This window comes from Schistocerca nitens, chromosome 6 (genome assembly GCF_023898315.1).
Source record: "Schistocerca nitens isolate TAMUIC-IGC-003100 chromosome 6, iqSchNite1.1, whole genome shotgun sequence".
Classification (NCBI taxonomy): domain Eukaryota; kingdom Metazoa; phylum Arthropoda; class Insecta; order Orthoptera; family Acrididae; genus Schistocerca; species Schistocerca nitens.
The window spans coordinates 757,597,900-757,619,773 of NC_064619.1; positions in this window are offsets into that span (position 1 = coordinate 757,597,900).

Consider the following 21,874-nt stretch of genomic DNA (forward strand, 5'->3'; position numbering starts at 1 on the left):
GATGCACCTCTGCAGGTTTACTGTATCCCTTGGACCTTCCAATTGACGATGAAACACAGAAATTGGATCGGAATTAAATATAAGAGACACAATGCCCACTTAAGTACAGGAAGACTGAGTCTTTCTACCGTCTATGTTTTGAGCGTTTCCTGTGTCACCAGTTTTACATTCCGATGCACCTCTGCAGGGTTACTGTATCCGTAGGACCTTCACAGTGACGATGAAACACAGAAATTGCATCGGAATTAAATATAAGAGACACAATGCCAACTTAAGTACTACAAAACTCAGTCTTCTTAGGGTCTATGTTTTGAGCGTTTCCTGTGTCACCAGTTTTACATTCCGATGCACCTTTGCAGGTTCACTGTATCCATTGGACCTTCCTATTGCCGATGAAACGCAGAAATTGCTTCGGATTTAAATATAAAAGGCACAATGCCGACTTAAGTACAGGAAGGCTGAGTCTTCCTACTGTCTATGCTTTGAGCGTTTCCTGTGTCATCAGTTTTACATTCCGATGCATCTCTGCAGGTTTACTGCATCCATTCGACCTTCACAGTGACGATGAAACACACAAATTGCATCGGATTTAAATATAAGAGACACAATGCCTACTTAAGTACAGGAAGTCTGAGTCTTCCTACTGTCTATGTTTTGAGGGTTTCCTGTGTCATCAGTTTTACACTCCGATGCACCTCTGCAGGTTTACTGTATCCCTTGGACCTTCCTATTGACGATGAAACACAGAAATTGGATCGGAATTAAATATAAGAGACACAATGCCGACTTAAGTACAGGAAGACTGAGTCTTTCTACCGTCTATGTTTTGAGCGTTTCCTGTGTCACCAGTTATACATTCCGATGCACCTCTGCAGGTTTACTGTATCCGTAGGACCTTCACAGTGACGATGAAACACAGAAATTGCATCGGAATTAAATATAAGAGACACAATGCCGACTTAAGTACTACAAAACTGAGTCTTCCTAGGGTCTATGTTTTGAGCGTTTCTGTGTCACCAGTTTTACATTCCGATGAACCTCTGCAGGATTACTGTATCCATTCGACCTTCCAAAAGACGATGAAACACACAAATTGCATCGGAATTAAATATAAGAGACACAGTGCCGACTTAAGTACAAAGAACTGAGTCTTCTTTAGGGTCTATGTTTTGAGCGTTTCCTGTGTCACCAGTTTTACATTCCGATCGGCCTCTGCAGGTTTACTGTATCCCTTGGACCTTCCCATGGACGATAAAACACAGAAATTGCATCGGAATTAAATATAAGAGACACAATGCCGACTTCAGCACGGGAAGACTGAGTCTTCCTACTGTCTATGTTTTGAGCGTTTCCTGTGTCACCAGTTTCACATTCCGATGCACCTCTGCAGGTTTACTGTATCCCTTGGACATTCCCATCGACGATGAAACACAGAAATTGCATCGGAATTAAATATAAGAGACACAATGCCGACTTAAGTACAGGAATACTGAGTCTTCCTACTGTCTATGTATTGAGCGTTTCCTGTGTCACCAGTTTTACATACCGATGCATCTCTGCAGGTTTACTGCATCCATTCGACCTTCACAGTGACGATGAAACACACAAATTGCATCGGATTTAAATATAAGAGACACAATGCCTACTTAAGTACAGGAAGTCTGAGTCTTCCTACTGTCTATGTTTTGAGGGTTTCCTGTGTCATCAGTTTTACACTCCGATGCACCTCTGCAGGTTTACTGTATCCCTTGGACCTTCCCATTGACGATGAAACACAGAAATTGGATCGGAATTAAATATAAGAGACACAATGCCCACTTAAGTACAGGAAGACTGAGTTTTTCTACCGTTTATGTTTTGAGCGTTTCCTGTGTCACCAGTTTTACATTCCGATGCACCTCTGCAGGTTTACTGTATCCGTAGGACCTTCACAGTGACGATGAAACACAGAAATTGCATCGGAATTAAATATAAGAGACACAATGCCAACTTAAGTACTTCAAAACTCAGTCTTCTTAGGGTCTATGTTTTGAGCGATTCCTGTGTCACCAGTTTTACATTCCGATGCACCTTTGCAGGTTCACTGTATCCATTGGACCTTCCTATTGCCGATGAAACGCAGAAATTGCTTCGGATTGTAATATAAGAGGCACAATGCCGACTTAAGTACAGGAAGGCTGAGTCTTCCTACTGTCTATGATTTGAGCGTTTCCTGTGTCATCAGTTTTACATTCCGATGCATCTCTGCAGGTTTACTGCATCCATTCGACCTTCACATTGACGATGAAACACACAAATTGCATCGGATTTAAATATAAGAGACACAATGCCTACTTAAGTACAGGAAGTCTGAGTCTTCCTACTGTCTATGTTTTGAGGGTTTCCTGTGTCATCAGTTTTACACTCCGATGCACCTCTGCAGGTTTACCTAATCCCTTGGACCTTCCCATTGACGATGAAACACAGAAATTGGATCGGAATTAAATATAAAAGACACAATGCCGACTTAAGTACAGGAAGACTGAGTCTTTCTACCGTCTATGTTTTGAGCGTTTCCTGTGTCACCAGTTTTACATTCCGATGCACCTCTGCAGGTTTACTGTATCCGTAGGACCTTCACAGTGACGATGAAACACAGAAATTGCATCGGAATTAAATATAAGAGACACAGTGCCGACTTAAGTACAAAGAACTGAGTCTTCTTTAGGGTCTATGTTTTGAGCGTTTCCTGTGTCACCAATTTTACATTCCGATGGGCCTCTGCAGGTTTACTGTATCCCTTGGACCTTCCCATGGACGATGAAACACAGAAATTGCATCGGAATGAAATATAAGAGACACAATGCCGACTTAAGTACGGGAAGACTGAGTCTTCCTACTGTCTATGTTTTGAGCGTTTCCTCTGTCACCAGTTTCACATTCCGATGCACCTCTGCAGGTTTACTGTATCCCTTGGACATTCCCATCGACGATGAAACACAGAAATTGCATCGGAATTAAATATAAGAGACACAATGCCGACTTAAGTACAGGAAAACTGAGTCTTCCTACTGTCTACGTTTTGAGCGTTTCCTGTGTCACCAGTTTTACATTCCGATGCACCTCTGCAGGTTTACTGTATCCATTGGACCTTCCCATTGACGATAAAACACAGAAATTGCATCCGATTTAAATATAAGAGACACAATGCCGACTTAAGTAAAGGAAGACTGAGTCTTCCTACTGCCTATGTTTTGAGCGTCTCCTGTGTCACCAGTATCACATACCGATGCACCTCTGCAGGTTTACTGTATCCCTTGGACCTTCACAGTGACGATGAAACACAGAAATTGCATCGGAATTAAATATAAGAGACACAATGCCGACTTAAGTACAGGAAGACTGAGTCTTCCTACTGTCTATGTTTTCAGCGTTTCCTGTGTAATCAGTTTTACATTCCGATGCACCTCGGCAGGTTTACTGTATTCCTTGGACCTTCCCATGGACGATGAAACACAGAAATTGCATCGGAATTAAATATAAGAGACACAATGCCGACTTAAGTACAGGAAGACTGAGTCATCCTACTGTCTACGTTTTGTGCGTTTCCTGTGTTACCAGTTTTACATTCCAATGCACCTCTGCAGGTTTACTGTATCCCTTGGACCTTCACAGTGACGATGAAACACAGAAATTGCATCGGAATTAAATATAAGAGACACAATGCCGACTTAAGTACAGGAAGACTGAGTCTTCCTACTGTCTATGTATTGAGCGTTTCCTGTGTCACCAGTTTTACATACCGATGCACCTCTGCAGGTTTACTGTATCACTTGGACCTTCACAGTGACGATGTAACACAGATATTGCATCGGAATTAAATATAAGAGACACAATGCCGATTTAAGTACAGGAAGACAGAGTCTTCCCACTGTCTATGTTTTCAGCGGTTCCTGTGTAATCAGTTTTACATTCCGATGCACCTCTGCAGGTTTACTGTATCCCTTGGACCTTCCCATTGACGATGAAACACACAAATTGGATTGGAATTAAATATAAGAGACACAATGCCGACTTAAGTACAGTAAGACTGAGTCTTTCTACTGTCTATGTTTTGAGCGTTTCCTGTGTCACCAATTTTACATTCCGATGCACCTCTGCAGGTTTACTGTATCCGTAGGACCTTCACAGTGACGATGAAACACAGAAATTGCATCGGAATTAAATATAAGAGACACAATGCCGACTTAAGTACTCCAAAACTCAGTATTCCTAGGGTCTATGTTTTGAGCGTTTCCTGTGTCACCAGTTTTACATTCCGATGCACCTCTGCAGGTTTACTGTATCCATTGGACCTTCCCATTGACGATGAAACACTGATATTGCATCGGAATGCAAGAGACACAATGCTGACTTAAGTACTACAAAACTGAGTCTTCCTAGGTTCTATGTTTTGAGCGTTTCTGTGTCACCAGTTTTACATTCCGATGAACCTCTGCAGGATTACTGTATCCATTCGACCTTCCCAAAGACGATGAAACACACAAATTGCATCGGAATTAAATATAAGAGACACAGTGCCGACTTAAGTACAAAGAACTGAGTCTTCTTTAGGGTCTATGTTTTGAGCGTTTCCTGTGTCACCAGTTTTACATTCCGATGGGCCTCTGCAGGTTTACTGTATCCCTTGGACCTTCCCATGGACGATGAAACACAGAAATTGCATCGGAATTAAATATAAGAGACACAATGCCGACTTAAGTACGGGAAGACTGAGTCTTCCTACTGTCTATGTTTTGAGCGTTTCCTGTGTCACCAGTTTCACATTCCGATGCACCTCTGCAGGTTTACTGTATCCCTTGGAAATTCCCATCGACGATGAAACACAGAAATTGCATCGGAATTAAATATAAGAGACACAATGCCGACTTAAGTACAGGAAAACTGAGTCTTCCTACTGTCTACGTTTTGAGCGTTTCCTGTGTCACCAGTTTTACATTCCGATGCACCTCTGCAGGTTTACTGTATCCATTGGACCTTCCCATTGACGATAAAACACAGATATTGCATCCGATTTAAATATAAGAGACACAATGCCGACTTAAGTAAAGGAAGACTGAGTCTTCCTACTGCCTATGTTTTGAGCGTCTCCTGTGTCACCAGTATCACATACCGATGCACCTCTGCAGGTTTACTGTACCCCTTGGACCTTCACAGTGACGATGAAACACAGAAATTGCATCGGAATTAAATATAAGAGACACAATGCTGACTTAAGTACAGGAAGACTGAGTCTTCCTACTGTCTATGTTTTCAGCGTTTCCTGTGTAATCAGTTTTACATTCCGATGCACCTCTGCAGGTTTACTGTATTCCTTGGACCTTCCCATGGACGATGAAACACAGAAATTGCATCGGAATTAAATATAAGAGACACAATGCCGACTTAAGTACAGGAAGACTGAGTCATCCTACTGTCTATGTTTTGAGCTTTTCCTGTGTCACCAGTTTAACATTCCGATGCACCTCTGCAGGTTTACTGTATCCATTGGACCTTCACAGTGACGATGAAACACAGAAATTGCTTTGGAATTAAACATAAGAGACACAAACCGACTTAAGTACAGGAAGACTGTGTCTTCCCACTGTCTATGTTTTGAGCGTTTCCTGTATCACCCGTTTTACATTCCGATGCACCTCTGCAGGTTTACTGTATCCATTAGACCTTCCCATTGACGATGAAACACAGAAATTGCATCGGAATTAAATCTAAGAGACACAATGTCGACTTACGTACAGGAAGACTGAGTCTTCCTACTGTCTATGTTTTGAGCGTTTCCTGTGTCACCAGTTTTACATTCCGATGCACCTCTGCAGGTTTACTGTATTCCTTGGACCTTCCCATGGACGATGAAACACAGAAATTGCATCGGAATTAAAAATAAGAGACACAATTACGACTTAAGTACTACAAAACTGAGTCTTCCTAGGGTCTATGTTTTGAGCGTTTCTATGTCACCAGTTTTACATTCCGATGAACCTCTGCAGGATTACTGTATCCATTCGACCTTCCCAAAGACGATGAAACACACAAATTCCATCGGAATTAAATATAAGAGACACAGTGCCGACTTAAGTACAAAGAACTGAGTCTTCTTTAGGGTCTATGTTTTGAGCGTTTCCTGTGTCACCAGTTTTACAATCCGATGGGACTCTGCAGGTTTACTGTATCCCTTGGACATTCCCATCGACGATGAAACACAGAAATTGCATCGGAATTAAATATAAGAGACACAATGCCGACTTAAGTACGGGAAGACTGAGTCTTCCTACTGTCTATGTTTTGAGCGTTTCCTGTGCCACCAGTTTCACATTCCGATGCACCTCTGCAGGTTTACTGTATCCCTTGGACATTCCCATCGACGATGAAACACAGAAATTGCATCGGAATTAAATATAAGAGACACAATGCCGACTTAAGTACAGGAAAACTGAGTCTTCCTACTGTCTACGTTTTGTGCGTTTCCTGTGTTACCAGTTTTACATTCCAATGCACCTCTGCAGGTTTACTGTATTCCTTGGACCTTCCCATGGACGATGAAACACAGAAATTGCATCGGAATTAAAAATAAGAGACACAATGCCGACTTAAGTACAGGAATACTGAGTCTTCCTACTGTCTATGTATTGAGCGTTTCCTGTGTCACCAGTTTTACATACCGATGCACCTCTGCAGGTTTACTGTATTCCTTGGACCTTCCCATGGACGATGAAACACAGAAATTGCATCGGAATTAAATATAACAGGCACAATGCTGACTTAAGTACAGGAAGGCTGAGTCTTCCTACTGTCTATGCTTTGAGCGATTCCTGTGTCACCAGTTTTACATTCCGATGCACCTTTGCAGGTTCACTGTATCCATTGGACCTTCCTATTGCCGATGAAACGCAGTAATTGCTTCGGATTTAAATAAAAGAGGCACAATGCCGACTTAAGTACAGGAAGGCTGAGTCTTCCTACTGTCTATGCTTTGAGCGTTTCCTGTGTCATCAGTTTTACATTCCGATGCATCTCTGCAGGTTTACTGCATCCATTCGACCTTCACAGTGACGATGAAACACAGAAATTGGATCGGAATTAGATATAAGAGACACAATGCCGACTTAAGTACAGGAAGACTGAGTCTTTCTACCGTCTATGTTTTGAGCGTTTCCTGTGTCACCAGTTATACATTCCGATGCACCTCTGCAGGTTTACTGTATCCGTAGGACCTTCACAGTGACGATGAAACACAGAAATTGCATCGGAATTAAATATAAGAGACACAATGCCAACTTAAGTACTACAAAACTCAGTCTTCTTAGGGTCTATGTTTTGAGCGTTTTCTGTGTCACCAGTTTTATATTCCGATGCACCTCTGCAGGTTTACTGTATCCATTGGACCTTCACAGTGACGATGAAACACAGAAATTGCATCGGAATTAAATGTAAGAGACACAATGCCGACTTAAGTACTACAAAACTGAGTCTTCCTAGGGTCTATGTTTTGAGCGTTTCTGTGTCACCAGTTTTACATTCCGATGAACCTCTGCAGGATTACTGTATCCATTCGACCTTCCCAAAGACGATGAAACACACAAATTGCATCGGAATTAAATATAGGAGACACAGTGCCGACTTAAGTACAAAGAACTGAGTCTTCTTTAGGGTCTATGTTTTGAGCGTTTCCTGTGTCACCAGTTTTACATTCCGATGGGCCTCTGCAGGTTTACTGTATCCCTTGGACCTTCCCATGGACGATGAAACACAGAAATTGCATCGGAATTTAATATAAGAGACACAATGCCGACTTAAGTAGGGGAAGACTGAGTCTTCCTACTGTCTATGTTTTGAGCGTTTCCTGTGTCACCAGTTTCACATTCCGATGCACCTCTGCAGGTTTACTGTATCCCTTGGACATTCCCATCGACGATGAAACACAGAAATTGCATCGGAATTAAAAATAAGAGACACAATGCCGACTTAAGTACAGGAAAACTGAGTCTTCCTACTGTCTACGTTTTGAGCGTTTCCTGTGTCACCAGTTTTACATTCCGATGCACCTCTGCAGGTTTACTGTATTCCTTGGACCTTCCCATGGACGATGAAACACAGAAATTGCATCGGAATTAAAAATAAGAGACACAATGCCGACTTAAGTACAGGAATACTGAGTCTTCCTACTGTCTATGTATTGAGCGTTTCCTGTGTCACCAGTTTTACATACCGATGCATCTCTGCAGGTTTACTGCATCCATTCGACCTTCACAGTGACGATGAAACACACAAATTGCATCGGATTTAAATATAAGAGACACAATGCCTACTTATGTACAGGAAGTCTGAGTCTTCCTACTGTCTATGTTTTGCGGGTTTCCTGTGTCATCAGTTTTACACTCCGATGCACCTCTGCAGGTTTACTGTATCCCTTGGACCTTCCCACTGACGATGAAACACAGAAATTGGATCGGAATTAAATATAAGAGACACAATGCCGACTTAAGTACAGGAAGACTGAGTCTTTCTACCGTCTATGTTTTGAGCGTTTCCTGTGTCACCAGTTTTACATTCCGATGCACCTCTGCAGGTTTACTGTATCCGTAGGACCTTCACAGTGACGATGAAACACAGAAATTGCATCGGAATTAAATATAAGAGACACAATGCCAACTTAAGTACTACAAAACTCAGTCTTCTTAGGGTCTATGTTTTGAGCGTTTCCTGTGTCACCAGTTTTACATTCCGATGCACCTTTGCAGGTTCACTGTATCCATTCGACCTTCCTATTGCCGATGAAACGCAGAAATTGCTTCGGATTTAAATATAAGAGGCACAATGCCGACTTAAGTACAGGAAGGCTGAGTCTTCCTACTGTCTATGCTTTGAGCGTTTCCTGTGTCATCAGTTTTACATTCCGATGCATCTCTGCAGGTTTACTGCATCCATTCGACTTTCACAGTGACGATGAAACACACAAATTGCATCTGATTTAAATATAAGAGACACAATGCCTACTTAAGTACAGGAAGTCTGAGTCTTCCTACTGTCTATGTTTTGAGGGTTTCCTGTGTCATCAGTTACACACTCCGATGCACCTCTGCAAGTTTACTGTATCCCTTGGACCTTCCCATTGACGATGAAACACAGAAATTGGATCGGAATTAAATATAAGAGACACAATGCCGACTTAAGTACAGGAAGACTGAGTCTTTCTACCGTCTATGTTTTGAGCGTTTCCTGTGTCACCAGTTTTACATTCCGATGCACCTCTGCAGGTTTACTGTATCCGTAGGACCTTCACAGTGACGATGAAACACAGAAATTGCATCGGAATTAAATATAAGAGACACAATGCCAACTTAAGTACTACAAAACTCAGTCTTCTTAAGGTCTATGCTTTGAGCGTTTCTTGTGTCACCTGTTTTACATTCCGATGCACCTCTGCAGGTTTACTGTATCCATTGGACCTTCACAGTGACGATGAAACACAGAAATTGCATCGAAATTAAATATAAGAGACAGAATGCCGACTTAAGTACTACAAAACTGAGTCTTCCTAGGGTCTATGTTTTGAGCGTTTCTGTGTCACCAGTTTTACATTCCGATGAACCTCTGCAGGATTACTGTATCCATTCGACCTTCCCAAAGACGATGAAACACACAAATTGCATCGGAATTAAATATAAGAGACACAGTGCCGACTTAAGTACAAAGAACTGAGTCTTCTTTAGGGTCTATGTTTTGAGCGTTTCCTGTGTCACCAGTTTTACATTCCGATGGGCCTCTGCAGGTTTACTGTATCCCTTGGACCTTCCCATGGACGATGAAACACAGAAATTGCATCGGAATTAAATATAAGAGACACAATGCCGACTTAAGTACGGGAAGACTGAGTCTTCCTACTGTCTATGTTTTGAGCGTTTCCTGTGTCACCAGTTTCGCATTCCGATGCACCTCTGCAGGTTTACTGTATCCCTTGGACATTCCCATCGACGATGAAACACAGAAATTGCATCGGAATTAAATATAAGAGACACAATGCCGACTTAAGTACAGGAAAACTGAGTCTTCCTACTGTCTACGTTTTGAGCGTTTCCTGTGTCACCAGTTTTACATTCCGATGCACCTCTGCAGGTTTACTGTATCCATTGGACCTTCCCATTGACGATAAAACACAGAAATTGCATCCGATTTAAATATAAGAGACACAATGCCGACTTAATTAAAGGAAGACTGAGTCTTCCTACTGTCTATGTTTTGAGCGTCTCCTGTGTCACCAGTATCACATACCGATGCACCTCTGCAGGTTTACTGTATCCCTTGGACCTTCACAGTGACGATGAAACACAGAAATTGCATCGGAATTAAATATAAGAGACACAATGCCGACTTAAGTACAGGAAGACTGAGTCTTCCTACTGTCTATGTATTGAGCGTTTCCTGTGTCACCAGTTTTACATACCGATGCACCTCTGCAGGTTTACTGTATCACTTGGACCTTCACAGTGACGATGTAACACAGATATTGCATCGGAATTAAATATAAGAGACACAATGCCGATTTAAGTACAGGAAGACAGAGTCTTCCCACTGTCTATGTTTTCAGCGGTTCCTGTGTAATCAGTTTTACATTCCGATGCACCTCTGCAGGTTTACTGTATCCCTTGGACCTTCCCATTGACGATGAAACACACAAATTGGATTGGAATTAAATATAAGAGACACAATGCCGACTTAAGTACAGTAAGACTGAGTCTTTCTACTGTCTATGTTTTGAGCGTTTCCTGTGTCACCAATTTTACATTCCGATGCACCTCTGCAGGTTTACTGTATCCGTAGGACCTTCACAGTGACGATGAAACACAGAAATTGCATCGGAATTAAATATAAGAGACACAATGCCGACTTAAGTACTCCAAAACTCAGTATTCCTAGGGTCTATGTTTTGAGCGTTTCCTGTGTCACCAGTTTTACATTCCGATGCACCTCTGCAGGTTTACTGTATCCATTGGACCTTCCCATTGACGATGAAACACTGATATTGCATCGGAATGCAAGAGACACAATGCCGACTTAAGTACTACAAAACTGAGTCTTCCTAGGTTCTATGTTTTGAGCGTTTCTGTGTCACCAGTTTTACATTCCGATGAACCTCTGCAGGATTACTGTATCCATTCGACCTTCCCAAAGACGATGAAACACACAAATTGCATCGGAATTAAAAATAAGAGACACAGTGCCGACTTAAGTACAAAGAACTGAGTCTTCTTTAGGGTCTATGTTTTGAGCGTTTCCTGTGTCACCAGTTTTACATTCCGATGGGCCTCTGCAGGTTTACTGTATCCCTTGGACCTTCCCATGGACGATGAAACACAGAAATTGCATCGGAATTAAATATAAGAGACACAATGCCGACTTAAGTACGGGAAGACTGAGTCTTCCTACTGTCTATGTTTTGAGCGTTTCCTGTGTCACCAGTTTCACATTCCGATGCACCTCTGCAGGTTTACTGTATCCCTTGGAAATTCCCATCGACGATGAAACACAGAAATTGCATCGGAATTAAATATAAGAGACACAATGCCGACTTAAGTACAGGAAAACTGAGTCTTCCTACTGTCTACGTTTTGAGCGTTTCCTGTGTCACCAGTTTTACATTCCGATGCACCTCTGCAGGTTTACTGTATCCATTGGACCTTCCCATTGACGATGAAACACAGAAATTGCATCCGATTTAAATATAAGAGACACAATGCCGACTTAAGTAAAGGAAGACTGAGTCTTCCTACTGTCTATGTTTTGAGCGTCTCCTGTGTCACCAGTATCACATACCGATGCACCTCCGCAGGTTTACTGTATCCCTTGGACCTTCACAGTGACGATGAAACACAGAAATTGCATCGGAATTAAATATAAGAGACACAATGCCGACTTAAGTACAGGAAGACTGAGTCTTCCTACTGTCTATGTTTTCAGCGTTTCCTGTGTAATCAGTTTTACATTCCGATGTACCTCTAGAGGTTTACTGTATTCCTTGGACCTTCCCATGGACGATGAAACACAGAAATTGCATCGGAATTAAATATAAGAGACACAATGCCGACTTAAGTACAGGAAGACTGAGTCAACCTACTGTCTATGTTTTGAGCTTTTCCTGTGTCACCAGTTTTACATTCCGATGCACCTCTGCAGGTTTACTGTATCCACTGGACCTTCACAGTGACGATGAAACACAGAAATTGCTTTGGAATTAAACATAACAGACACAATGCCGACTTAAGAACAGGAAGACTGTGTCTTCCTACTGTCTATGTATTGAGCGTTTCCTGTGTCACCAGGTTTACATTACGATGCACCTCTGCAGGTTTACTGTATCCCTTGGACCTTCCCATGGACGATGAAACACAGAAATTGCATCGGAATTTAATATAAGAGACACAATGCCGACTTAAGTAGGGGAAGACTGAGTCTTCCTACTGTCTATGTTTTGAGCGTTTCCTGTGTCACCAGTTTCACATTCCGATGCACCTCTGCAGGTTTACTGTATCCCTTGGACATTCCCATCGACGATGAAACACAGAAATTGCATCGGAATTAAAAATAAGAGACACAATGCCGACTTAAGTACGGGAAGACTGAGTCTTCCTACTGTCTACGTTTTGAGCGTTTCCTGTGTCACCAGTTTTACATTCCGATGCACCTCTGCAGGTTTACTGTATTCCTTGGACCTTCCCATGGACGATGAAACACAGAAATTGCATCGGAATTAAAAATAAGAGACACAATGCCGACTTAAGTACAGGAATACTGAGTCTTCCTACTGTCTATGTATTGAGCGTTTCCTGTGTCACCAGTTTTACATACCGATGCATCTCTGCAGGTTTACTGCATCCATTCGACCTTCACAGTGACGATGAAACACACAAATTGCATCGGATTTAAATATAAGAGACACAATGCCTACTTATGTACAGGAAGTCTGAGTCTTCCTACTGTCTATGTTTTGCGGGTTTCCTGTGTCATCAGTTTTACACTCCGATGCACCTCTGCAGGTTTACTGTATCCCTTGGACCTTCCCACTGACGATGAAACACAGAAATTGGATCGGAATTAAATATAAGAGACACAATGCCGACTTAAGTACAGGAAGACTGAGTCTTTCTACCGTCTATGTTTTGAGCGTTTCCTGTGTCACCAGTTTTACATTCCGATGCACCTCTGCAGGTTTACTGTATCCGTAGGACCTTCACAGTGACGATGAAACACAGAAATTGCATCGGAATTAAATATAAGAGACACAATGCCAACTTAAGTACTACAAAACTCAGTCTTCTTAGGGTCTATGTTTTGAGCGTTTCCTGTGTCACCAGTTTTACATTCCGATGCACCTTTGCAGGTTCACTGTATCCATTCGACCTTCCTATTGCCGATGAAACGCAGAAATTGCTTCGGATTTAAATATAAGAGGCACAATGCCGACTTAAGTACAGGAAGGCTGAGTCTTCCTACTGTCTATGCTTTGAGCGTTTCCTGTGTCATCAGTTTTACATTCCGATGCATCTCTGCAGGTTTACTGCATCCATTCGACCTTCACAGTGACGATGAAACACACAAATTGCATCTGATTTAAATATAAGAGACACAATGCCTACTTAAGTACAGGAAGTCTGAGTCTTCCTACTGTCTATGTTTTGAGGGTTTCCTGTGTCATCAGTTACACACTCCGATGCACCTCTGCAGGTTTACTGTATCCCTTGGACCTTCCCATTGACGATGAAACACAGAAATTGGATCGGAATTAAATATAAGAGACACAATGCCGACTTAAGTACAGGAAGACTGAGTCTTTCTACCGTCTATGTTTTGAGCGTTTCCTGTGTCACCAGTTTTACATTCCGATGCACCTCTGCAGTTTTACTGTATCCGTAGGACCTTCACAGTGACGATGAAACACAGAAATTGCATCGGAATTAAATATAAGAGACACAATGCCAACTTAAGTACTACAAAACTCAGTCTTCTTAAGGTCTATGTTTTGAGCGTTTCTTGTGTCACCTGTTTTACATTCCGATGCACCTCTGCAGGTTTACTGTATCCATTGGACCTTCACAGTGACGATGAAACACAGAAATTGCATCGGAATTAAATATAAGAGACAGAATGCCGACTTAAGTACTACAAAACTGAGTCTTCCTAGGGTCTATGTTTTGAGCGTTTCTGTGTCACCAGTTTTACATTCCGATGAACCTCTGCAGGATTACTGTATCCATTCGACCTTCCCAAAGACGATGAAACACACAAATTGCATCGGAATTAAATATAAGAGACACAGTGCCGACTTAAGTACAAAGAACTGAGTCTTCTTTAGGGTCTATGTTTTGAGCGTTTCCTGTGTCACCAGTTTTACATTCCGATGGGCCTCTGCAGGTTTACTGTATCCCTTGGACCTTCCCATGGACGATGAAACACAGAAATTGCATCGGTATTAAATATAAGAGACACAATGCCGACTTAAGTACGGGAAGACTGAGTCTTCCTACTGTCTATGATTTGAGCGTTTCCTGTGTCACCAGTTTCGCATTCCGATGCACCTCTGCAGGTTTACTGTATCCCTTGGACATTCCCATCGACGATGAAACACAGAAATTGCATCGGAATTAAATATAAGAGACACAATGCCGACTTAAGTACAGGAAAACTGAGTCTTCCTACTGTCTACGTTTTGAGCGTTTCCTGTGTCACCAGTTTTACATTCCGATGCACCTCTGCAGGTTTACTGTATCCATTGGACCTTCCCATTGACGATAAAACACAGAAATTGCATCCGATTTAAATATAAGAGACACAATGCCGACTTAAGTAAAGGAAGACTGAGTCTTCCTACTGTCTATGTTTTGAGCGTCTCCTGTGTCACCAGTATCACATACCGATGCACCTCTGCAGGTTTACTGTATCCCTTGGACCTTCACAGTGACGATGAAACACAGAAATTGCATCGGAATTAAATATAAGAGACACAATGCCGACTTAAGTACAGGAAGACTGAGTCTTCCTACTGTCTATGTATTGAGCGTTTCCTGTGTCACCAGTTTTACATACCGATGCACCTCTGCAGGTTTACTGTATCACTTGGACCTTCACAGTGACGATGTAACACAGATATTGCATCGGAATTAAATATAAGAGACACAATGCCGATTTAAGTACAGGAAGACAGAGTCTTCCCACTGTCTATGTTTTCAGCGGTTCCTGTGTAATCAGTTTTACATTCCGATGCACCTCTGCAGGTTTACTGTATCCCTTGGACCTTCCCATTGACGATGAAACACACAAATTGGATCGGAATTAAATATAAGAGACACAATGACGACTTAAGTACAGTAAGACTGAGTCTTTCTACTGTCTATGTTTTGAGCGTTTCCTGTGTCACCAATTTTACATTCCGATGCACCTCTGCAGGTTTACTGTATCCGTAGGACCTTCACAGTGACGATGAAACACAGAAATTGCATCGGAATTAAATATAAGAGACACAATGCCGACTTAAGTACTCCAAAACTCAGTATTCCTAGGGTCTATGTTTTGAGCGTTTCCTGTGTCACCAGTTTTACATTCCGATGCACCTCTGCAGGTTTACTGTATCCATTGGACCTTCCCATTGACGATGAAACACTGATATTGCATCGGAATTAAATATAAGAGACACAATGCCGACTTAAGTACTACAAAACTGAGTCTTCCTAGGTTCTATGTTTTGAGCGTTTCTGTGTCACCAGTTTTACATTCCGATGAACCTCTGCAGGATTACTGTATCCATTCGACCTTCCCAAAGACGATGAAACACACAAATTGCATCGGAATTAAATATAAGAGACACAGTGCCGACTTAAGTACAAAGAACTGAGTCTTCTTTAGGGTCTATGATTTGAGCGTTTCCTGTGTCACCAGTTTTACATTCCGATGGGCATCTGCAGGTTTACTGTATCCCTTGGACCTTCCCATGGACGATGAAACACAGAAATTGCATCGGAATTAAATATAAGAGACACAATGCCGACTTAAGTACGGGAAGACTGAGTCTTCCTACTGTCTATGTTTTGAGCGTTTCCTGTGTCACCAGTTTCACATTCCGATGCACCTCTGCAGGTTTACTGTATCCCTTGGAAATTCCCATCGACGATGAAACACAGAAATTGCATCGGAATTAAATATAAGAGACACAATGCCGACTTAAGTACAGGAAAACTGAGTCTTCCTACTGTCTACGTTTTGAGCGTTTCCTGTGTCACCAGTTTTACATTCCGATGCACCTCTGCAGGTTTACTGTATCCATTGGACCTTCCCATTGACGATGAAACACAGAAATTGCATCCGATTTAAATATAAGAGACACAATGCCGACTTAAGTAAAGGAAGACTGAGTCTTCCTACTGTCTATGTTTTGAGCGTCTCCTGTGTCACCAGTATCACATACCGATGGACCTCCGCAGGTTTACTGTATCCCTTGGACCTTCACAGTGACGATGAAACACAGAAATTGCATCGGAATTAAATATAAGAGACACAATGCCGGCTTAAGTACAGGAAGACTGAGTCTTCCTACTGTCTATGTTTTCAGCGTTTCCTGTGTAATCAGTTTTACATTCCGATGCACCTCTAGAGGTTTACTGTATTCCTTGGACCTTCCCATGGACGATGAAACACAGAAATTGCATCGGAATTAAATATAAGAGACACAATGCCGACTTAAGTACAGGAAGACTGAGTCAACCTACTGTCTATGTTTTGAGCTTTTCCTGTGTCACCAGTTTTACATTCCGATGCACCTCTGCAGGTTTACTGTATCCACTGGACCTTCACAGTGACGATGAAACACAGAAATTGCTTTGGAATTAAACATAACAGACACAATGCCGACTTAAGTACAGGAAGACTGTGTCTTCCTACTGTCTATGTATTGAGCGTTTCCTGTGTCACCAGGTTTACATTCCGATGCACCTCTGCAGGTTTACTGTATCCCTTGGACCTTCCCATTGACGATGAAACACAGAAATTTCATCGGATTTAAATGTAAGAGACACAATGCCGATTTAAGTACAGGAAGACTGAGTCTTCCTACTGTCTATGTTTTCAGCGTTTCCTGTGTAATCAGTTTTACATTCCGATGCACCTCTGCAGGTTTACTGTATTCCTTGGACCTTCCCATGGACGATGAAACACAGAAATTGCATCGGAATTAAAAATAAGAGACACAATGCCGACTTAAGTACAGGAAGACTGAGTCTTCCTACTGTCTATGTATTGAGCGTTTCCTGTGTCACCAGTTTTACATACCGATGCACCTCTGCAGGTTTACTGTATCACTTGGACCTTCACAGTGACGATGAAACACAGATATTGCATCGGAATTAAATATAAGAGACACAATGCCGATTTAAGTACAGGAAGACTGAGTCTTCCCACTGTCTATGTTTTCAGCGGTTCCTGTGTAATCAGTTTTACATTCCGATGCACCTCTGCAGGTTGACTGTATTCCTTGGACCTTCCCATGGACGATGAAACACAGAAATTGCATCGGAATTAAATATAAGAGGCACAATGCCGACTTAAGTACAGGAAGGCTGAGTCTTCCTACTGTCTATGCTTTGAGCGTTTCCTGTGTCACCAGTTTTACATTCCGATGCACCTCTGCAGGTTTGCTGTATCCCTTGGACCTTCCATCGACGATGAAACACAGAAATTGCATCGGATTTAAATATAAGAGACACAATGCCGATTTAAGTACATTAAGACTGAGTCTTCCTACTGTCTATGTTTTCAGCGTTTCCTGTGTAATCAGTTTTACATTCCGATGCACCTCTGCAGGTTTACTGTATTCCTTGGACCTTCCCATGGACGATGAAACACAGAAATTGCATCGGAATTAAAAATAAGAGACACAATGCCGACTTAAGTACAGGAAGACTGAGTCTTCCTACTGTCTATGTATTGAGCGTTTCCTGTGTCACCAGTTTTACATACCGATGCACCTCTGCAGGTTTACTGTATCCCTTGGACTTTCCCATTGACGATGAAACACACAAATTGGATCGGAATTAAATATAAGAGACACAATGCCGACTTAAGTACCGGAAGACTGAGTCTTTCTACTGTCTATATTTTGAGCGTTTCCTGTGTCACCAATTTTACATTCCGATGCACCTCTGCAGGATTACTGTACACATTAGACCTTCCCATTGACGATGAAACACAGAAATTGCATCGGAATTAAATCTAAGAGACACAATGTCGACTTACGTACAGTAAGACTGAGTCTTCCTACTGTCTATGTTTTGAGCGTTTCCTGTGTCACCAGTTTTACATTCCGATGCACCTCTGCAGGTTTGCTGTATCCCTTGGACCTCCCATCGACGATGAAACACAGAAATTGCATCGGATTTAAATATAAGAGACACAATGCCGATTTAAGTACAGGAAGACTGAGTCTTCCTACTGTCTATGTTTTCAGCGTTTCCTGTGTAATCAGTTTTACATTCCGATGCACCTCTGCAGGTTTACTGTATTCCTTGGACCTTCCCATGGACGATGAAACACAGAAATTGCATCGGAATTAAAAATAAGAGACACAATGCCGACTTAAGTACAGGAAGACTGAGTCTTCCTACTGTCTATGTATTGAGCGTTTCCTGTGTCACCAGTTTTAGATACCGATGCACCTCTGCAGGTTTACTGTATCACTTGGACCTTCACAGTGACGATGAAACACAGATATTGCATCGGAATTAAATATAAGAGACACAATGCCGATTTAAGTACAGGAAGACTGAGTCTTCCCACTGTCTATGTTTTCAGCGGTTCCTGCGTAATCAGTTTTACATTCCGATGCACCTCTGCAGGTTGACTGTATTCCTTGGACCTTCCCATGGACGATGAAACACAGAAATTGCATCGGAATTAAATATAAGAGACACAATGCCGACTTAAGTACGGGAAGACTGAGTCTTCCTACTGTCTATGTTTTGAGCGTTTCCTGTGTCACCAGTTTCACATTCCGATGCACCTCTGCAGGTTTACTGTATCCCTTGGACATTCCCATCGACGATGAAACACAGAAATTGCATCGTAATTAAATATAAGAGACACAATGCCGACTTAAGTACAGGAAAACTGAGTCTTCCCACTGTCTACGTTTTGAGCGTTTCCTGTGTCACCAGGTTTACATTCCGATGCACCTCTGCAGGTTTACTGTATCCATTGGACCTTCCCATTGACGATGAAACACAGAAATTGCATCCGATTTAAATATAAGAGACACAATGCCGACTTAGGTAAAGGAAGACTGAGTCTTCCTACTGTCTATGTTTTGAGCGTCTCCTGTGTCACCAGTATCACATACCGATGCACCTCTGCAGGTTTACTGTATCCCTTGGACCTTCACAGTGACGATGAAACACAGAAATTGCATCGGAATTAAATATAAGAGACACAATGCCGACTTAAGTACAGGAAGACTGAGTCTTCCTACTGTCTATGTTTTCAGCGTTTCCTGTGTAATCAGTTATACATTCCGATGCACCTCTAGAGGTTTACTGTATTCCTTAGACCTTCCCATGGACGATGAAACACAGAAATTGCATCGGAATTAAATATAAGAGACACAATGCCGACTTAAGTACAGGAAGACTGAGTCAACCTACTGTCTATGTTTTGAGCTTTTCCTGTGTCACCAGTTTTACATTCCGATGCACCTCTGCAGGTTTACTGTATCCACTGGACCTTCACAGTGACGATGAAACACAGAAATTGCTTTGGAATTAAACATGACAGACACAATGCCGACTTAAGTACAGGAAGACTGTGTCTTCCTACTGTCTATGTATTGAGAGATTCCTGTGTCACCAGTTTTACATACCGATGCACCTCTGCAGGTTTACTGTATCACTTGGACCTTCACAGTGACGATGAAACACAGATATTGCATCGGAATTAAATATAAGAGACACAATGCCCATTTAAGTACAGGAAGACTGAGTCTTCCCACTGTCTATGTTTTCAGCGGTTCCTGTGTAATCAGTTTTACATTCCGATGCACCTCTGCAGGTTGACTGTATTCCTTGGACCTTCCCATGGACGATCAAACACAGAAATTGCATCGGAATTAAATATAAGAGGCACAATGCCGACTTAAGTACAGGAAGGCTGAGTCTTCCTACTGTCTATGCTTTGAGCGTTTCCTGTGTCACCAGTTTTACATTCCGATGCACCTCTGCAGGTTTGCTGTATCCCTTGGACCTTCCATCGACGATGAAACACAGAAATTGCATCGGATTTAAATATAAGAGACACAATGCCGATTTAAGTACAGGAAGACTGAGTCTTCCTACTGTCTATGTTCTTAGCGTTTCCTGTGTAATCAGTTTTACATTCCGATGCACCTCTGCAGGTTTACTGTATTCCTTGGACCTTCCCATGGACGATGAAACACAGAAATTGCATCGGAATTAAAAATAAGAGACACAATGCCGACTTAAGTACAGGAAGACTGAGTCTTCCTACTGTCTATGTATTGAGCGTTTCCTGTGTCACCAGTTTTACATACCGATGCACCTCTGCAGGTTTACTGTATCACTTGGACCTTCACAGTGACGATGTAACACAGATATTGCATCCGAATTAAATATAAGAGACACAATGCCGATTTAAGTAGAGGAAGACAGAGTCTTCCCACTATCTATGTTTTCAGCGGTTCCTGTGTAATCAGTTTTACAATCCGATGCACCTCTGCAGGTTTACTGTATCCCTTGGACCTTCCCATTGACGATGAAACACACAAATTGGATCGGAATTAAATATAAGAGACACAATGCCGACTTAAGTACCGGAAGACTGAGTCTTTCTACTGTCTATGTTTTGAGCGTTTCCTGTGTCACCAATTTTACATTCCGATGCACCTCTGCAGGTTTACTGTATCCGTAGGACCTTCACAGTGACGATGAAACACAGAAATTGCATCGGAATTAAATATAAGAGACACAATGCCGACTTAAGTACTCCAAAACTCAGTCTTCCTAGGGTCTATGTTTTGAGCGTTTCCTGTGTCACCAGTTTTACATTCCGATGCACCTCTGCAGGTTTACTGTATCCATTGGACCTTCCCATTGACGATGAAACACAGAAATTGCATCGGAATTAAATATAAGAGACACAATGCCGACTTAAGTACTACAAAACTGAGTCTTCCTAGGTTCTATGTTGTGAGCGTTTCTGTGTCACCAGTTTTACATTCCGATGAACCTCTGCAGGATTACTGTATCCATTCGACCTTCCCAAAGACGATGAAACACACAAATTGCATCGGAATTAAATATAAGAGACACAGTGCCGACTTAAGTACAAAGAACTGAGTCTTCCTTAGGGTCTATGTTTTGAGCGTTTCCTGTGTCACCAGTTTTACATTCCAATGGGCCTCTGCAGGTTTACTGTATCCCTTGGACCTTCCCATGGACGATGAAACACAGAAATTGCATCGGAATTAAATATAAGAGACACAGTGCCGACTTCAGTACAAAGAACTGAGTCTTCTTTAGGGTCTATGTTTTGAGCGTTTCCTGTGTCACCAGTTTTACATTCCGATGGGCCTCTGCAGGTTTACTGTATCCCTTGGACCTTCCCATGGACGATGAAACACAGAAATTGCATCGGAATTAAATATAAGAGTCACAATGCCGACTTAAGTACGGGAAGACTGAGTCTTATTACTGTCTATGCTTTGAGCATTTCCTGTGTCACCAGTTTCACATTCCGATGCACCTCTGCAGGTTTACTGTATCTCTTGGACATTCCCATCGACGATCAA